We start from the raw sequence: 5,560 nt of genomic DNA on the forward strand, positions 1-5,560 counted from the left end.
AAAGGGATCGCCGGGCCCAGGGAGAACCCGAGAGGGGCAGGAAGCCCTGGCGCAGAGACTCCGGGAACGCCGCTCCTATGGCAGCTATCTCCAGGGCTCGTGGGGATTTTTTAAGCCATTGTTTTATTTCATGCCAGCTAGGAGTCGATCCCCTTCTCTCAAAAATGGAAATACACGAAAATTTAAAGTCATAATACTAATGAATCAAAGCCGTCCTTTAGGCTTTTTTATCTCCCAGCATCTCAGTGTGATCTCTGGTCGCCGCGCCTTAGACCCAAGCAAGAAGGGTGGGTGCCTAACCCACCCCCCGCCCCCTTAGAAGAGGGCCTCCTCCAGCTCCCGTTTGCCCAGGAATTGAGGCATTTGGTGGCAAAGCGGACGTGCCCCCTCGGATTTAGACTAATCTCTGGGTATGGAGACCCCGGAATTCCTTCCCTCATCTCCTGGGTTGTCGAAGGGAAGGAATTGTCTGTTGTCCCCAGGGTGGCTCAAGCCCCTGTGTGATGTGCCCTAGGCTCCAGGCCTGTTGAGGCAGGTGGCAGGAGTTTGAATGTGAGGGCAGGGATGTCCAGGAGCGGCAAGAGATGGACGGCCTCTCGCCCTGATGCCCTTGCCTGAGCGGAGTCCCACCCCCCAACACACACACACACACACACACACACACACACACACACACACACACACACACCATGATATGCCCTGTGCTCCGGGAAAAAGAGAGGTGGCTCCGAAATATGAACTACCTTGGTACAGTCTGATGGGCCATGCATGCTCTAGGACACCTGGTGTCGTTGCTGAGGCTTGGTGGGGTCTGCACTGCATTTGAACTTCTCCCTCTACCTGCTTCTCCCCCATTCCTCCCACTCCACCCCACCTTGATCCCTAATAAGTACCCTACAGGCCAAACTCTGTCTCCGCATCTGTTTCTGGAGACTCCAAACTGCAATAATTTGTCGAGATAGTAGGATAGGGTATATTTTATATAACATATGATCGCTGGAGAGTATTGCTTCCATGTGTACTCTTGCCCTAAGCCCTTAAAATGCCAGGGCATGCCTGACAGAGAGGTCAGTACTGAGAGTCTAGGAAGATGCGGGTTTTGTTCTTCGCCCAGCCGCTAGCCAATCCTGGGTATCTTTGAAAAGTCTATTTCTTTTCTCCTTTCAAAAGGGACTTTTTAGTCTCCAAAAGAGTCGTATCAATGCCCAAAGCAGTTGTCTCAAATTTCAAGGCAGCAAAGACAGAACAAAGATCATCCAATGTGTAATTGCAAGAAACAGAATTTTGAGGAAATGAGAAGAATCTGAGATTGGTTTTCTGGGCTGGTTAGGAATAAAAGCCGAGGTTCAAATAGTAAGAGGATTTGAGCTCTGGAAGCACTTGGCATATGTGAAGAAAAACAGCTAGGTAAACTATCATAGATGGTTACCTGGATTGAAGTGCCCACTGAGAGTCCAAGTGGCCATTGTCAAATAATAATAATAACAATACAAAGAGCAAGAGAAACTCAAAGAATGAACTCAAGGGCTGAGTTTGAAACTGGACCACTTAAAGAAAAGTAGTGACCCTCGAATCCTAAATTCTCGGCTCAAAACTTTTAAAAATCTGAATTTTTTTTAAGCTATAGAGATAAAAGAATGCTTTGTTAATTGAACCACAAGATTGAAACAACTGAAAAACCAAACTCACAGTTTCATCTACAGATTGCTAAATGGCAAAACCAACTGAATTATCAACCCCTCCAGATTCCATAGGTACCAGCAGGAAAAATTGGGAATCTGGGAACAGGAATGGGACTCTAAGGGAGGATTTGGGTGATTCCTAGTAACTCAAGCCTCCCAGCCCTCTTGGCAACAGAAGCAGACCCACTTCCTCATGCAGTGAGTCTGTTCCTGTCTTGTTTGAAGATCCTCTTCTCACCTCACTAAGGCAGTAATCTGGGAAAGGGAAGCCAATCTCTTCCCACCCCTCTCATACCACCTCTGACTAGTCCCACTCTTAATACTTGAACTAGACCCAGGCATACCCTAGGAGACCAATGACAAAATCAACTCCTAGAAGAGAAAGAATTGCAAGATCTACTTTTTTTTTTTTTTTTTTTTTTGAGTTGCGTTGAGTTGAGGTCTCATTCTATCACCCAGGCTGGAGTGCAGTGGCATAGATCATGACTCACTGCAGCCTTGACCTCCTGGGCTGAAAGGACTACCCTCGTCAGCCTCCCCGGTAACTGGGACTACAGGCACATGCCACTATGCCCAGCTAGTTTTTTGTGGTTGGTTTTGTTTTGTTTTTGCAGAGACCAGGTCTTGCTATGTTGTCTGAACTCAAGCAATTCTCCTGCCCTAGCCTCCCAAAGTGCTGGGATTACAGGCATGAGCCACCATGCCTACTAATTTAAACTGAAGAGTATGTGTGCGAATAAAACCTGAATTTGTTGATCTGAGTACACTTCCCAGTGACTCTGGTTTCAATGGACTATCCAAATTGATTCACTGGCATCTGGACTCAGCTAAATAAAGATGAATAGGAGGAAATTCCTTGTATGTGTACAGGAAATAATTCAAGGAATCTCTCCTAACTGTGGCCCCTGAGAGGACCTCCACCAAAGCTTTCAGAGAATCATTAGTTAAGGAAGTACCACCATCTATGAAGAGCACCACAGCACTGCTCTATGCCTGGGGATCCTGTGAAAGACACTATCAGAAAGGGATGGGCAGTAGTGAGAAACTGCCAGGGGGGAACACACCTCATCAACAAGGGTACCTGCATAATGAACATTTGTGTTCCTAACCCTGAATAGTACCCCACATCTTTAAAATAAAATATATAAAAAGAAAGACACTATAGTCAAAAGGAGCTCCCTGGCTTAAATAAGGTTGGAAGTCAGGGTTGGCAGAGGATAAACAGTGGTAACTGTAAGACTTACCCTTCAGTGCCAAGGAGGACTTGGTAAAGTCATGAACAGTGACACATGTGAACTTCAGACTACTGTGACCCTTAGATATTTTGCTGGTGGCTGAGCATTCAACTGAGATCTGGTTTGATATGTAGGACAAACAAAATTTCTAAGTCTGGTGAACAAAAGCTAGATTAAAATCCCCTACAAATATTCCCAGACCTGAACCTGTCCCCAAAGACAGCCAGACACATTTGACTAAAGGAAGAGTGAGTGCCATGTCTGCTCTTAATAAAAAAGGGCAATGGGTTTTAGTGTCCCGTGCTCAGTGGTACTTGTTGCTGTTCCTTAAAAAAAAATTTTCCCAATCCGTGGATCACAACACCATGGTTAGCCACAAATGGATAACAAGTGGCCTGGTCACAAAAGATTGATGATTGCAAATATTTTATATTGTTTTTTTAATTTTAAACACTTTTACCACCATTAAAAATCGGTATTCAAAAAAAGAAATATTTAGGTATAAATCTAACAAAATATGCACAAGACCTATATAAGAAAAACTAAATAATTCTGATTAAAGAAATTAAATAACTGAATAAATAGTCCATGTTCATGAATAGGAAGCACAACATTGTTCAGATGTCAGTTCTTCCCAAGTTGATCTACAAATTCAGTGCAAGCCAAATCAAAACCTGAGCAAGTTGTTTTGTGGATATTAACAAACTTTATCTAATGTTTCTATATAAAGGCAAAGGATTTAGATTAGCCAACACAATACTGAGAAAAACAAAGTCAGAAGAATGCCGCTAACTGACCTTGACTTAATATAGCCAGGCACAGTAGTTCAGGCCTGTAATCTCAGCATTTTGGAAGACTGAAGCAGGAGAATCGCTTGAGCCTAGGAATTCAAAGCAACAGTGAGTCATCATTGTGCCACTGAACTCCAGCCTGGGTGACAGTGTGAGATACTATCTCTAAAAAAGTAAAGAAAAATAAAGACAATATAAAGCTACAGTGATCAAGACAATATGGTGTTGGCAGAACAGCCAAGTAAATCAGTGGAACAGAATATGCAGCCCAGAAAAAGACCCACGCAAATATAGTCAATTGATCTTTGACAAAGCAAAATCAATCCAATGGAGAAAGGATAGTCTTTTCAAAAAATGGTGCTAAAGAAACTGAACACCCACATGCAAAAAACTGAGTCTAGATACAAACTTCACACTGTTCACAAAAATTGTAAAAATAAATCATAGACTTAGATGTAAACTATAAAACTTCTAGAAGATACCATAGGTAATCTTAAGTTTGGTGATGACTTTTTCAATGCAACACCAAAAGCATGCTAAGTTGGATTTCATTAAAATGTAAAACTTTTGCTCTGGGAAAGACACTATTAAGAGAATAGACAAGCCATAGACTAGAAGAAAATATTTGCAAACACATATGAGATAAAAGATTTGCATCCAAAATATATATTAAAAACTCTTAAAACTTAACAATATGAAAACAAATAATCCAATTTTTTTTAATGGGGAAAAGAGCTAGACACCTCACCAAAGAAAATGCACAAATGGAGATAAGAAAATAAGCATATGAAACAATGCTTAAAATTGTATCACATTATGGAATTGCAAATTAAAAGAACAATGCAATACTACTACACACCTATTAGGTGACTGAAATCTAAAACACTGACAAGATCAGATGTTGGCGAGAACATGGAGCAGCAGAACTCTCAATCGTCACTGGGTGGGAATGTAAAATGATACGGCCACTTTGAAAGACAGTTCAGTAGTTTCTTACAAAACTAAATATAGGCTTACCATATAATCCAGCAACTGTGCTCCAAGGTATTCATGCAAATGAGTTGAAAACTTAATTTTTTTTTTTGTCTACATAAAAATCTGCACATGAGTGTTTATGGCAGCTTTATTCATAATAGCCAAAAATTGGAGGCAACCAAGATGTCTTCCAACAGGTGAATGATACATCCATACAATGGAATATTATTCAGTCATAAAAAGAAATAAGCAAACAAGTCATGAAAAGACATGGAGGAAACTTACATGTATATATATATATATATATATATATATATATATATATTTTTTTTTTTTTTTTTTTTTTTTTAAAGATGTCGGGTACAATTCAGAATTAGGTATACAAGTGGTCATCACATAGGTAAAGTTTGGGCCTCCCTTTAATCCCCACTTTGGCTGGTGTGAGATCAGTTACCCTTATTGATGTTGTATTCTCCCCACTCCCAACCCTGGCAGTATCCCGCTACTGCCAATCCCTTTCTTATAGTATTATGATAAATGTTCAGGGTCCACTTACGAGTGAGAACATGTGGTACTCAGTTCTTTGTTTCTGTGATAAATCACTGAGTATTATAGACTCTGAATCCATTCAAGTTACTGTGAAATCCATAATTTTGTTTTTCTTTATGACTACGTAATATTCCATCTGTATATGTACCATATTTTAAATGTATATTGTTAAGAGAAAGAAGCCAATCTGAGAAGGCTACAGAATGTGTCAGTCCAACTATACAATATTCTAGAAAAGGCAAAACTATAGAGATTGCAATAAAAAGATTAGTAATTACCATGAGTTCCAGGAAGGGAGTGATATGAATATGTAGCGCACAGGATATTT

This window comes from Carlito syrichta, unplaced genomic scaffold (assembly GCF_000164805.1).
Source record: "Carlito syrichta isolate Samal-C Ts95f unplaced genomic scaffold, Tarsius_syrichta-2.0.1 Scaffold315331, whole genome shotgun sequence".
Lineage (NCBI taxonomy): Eukaryota > Metazoa > Chordata > Mammalia > Primates > Tarsiidae > Carlito > Carlito syrichta.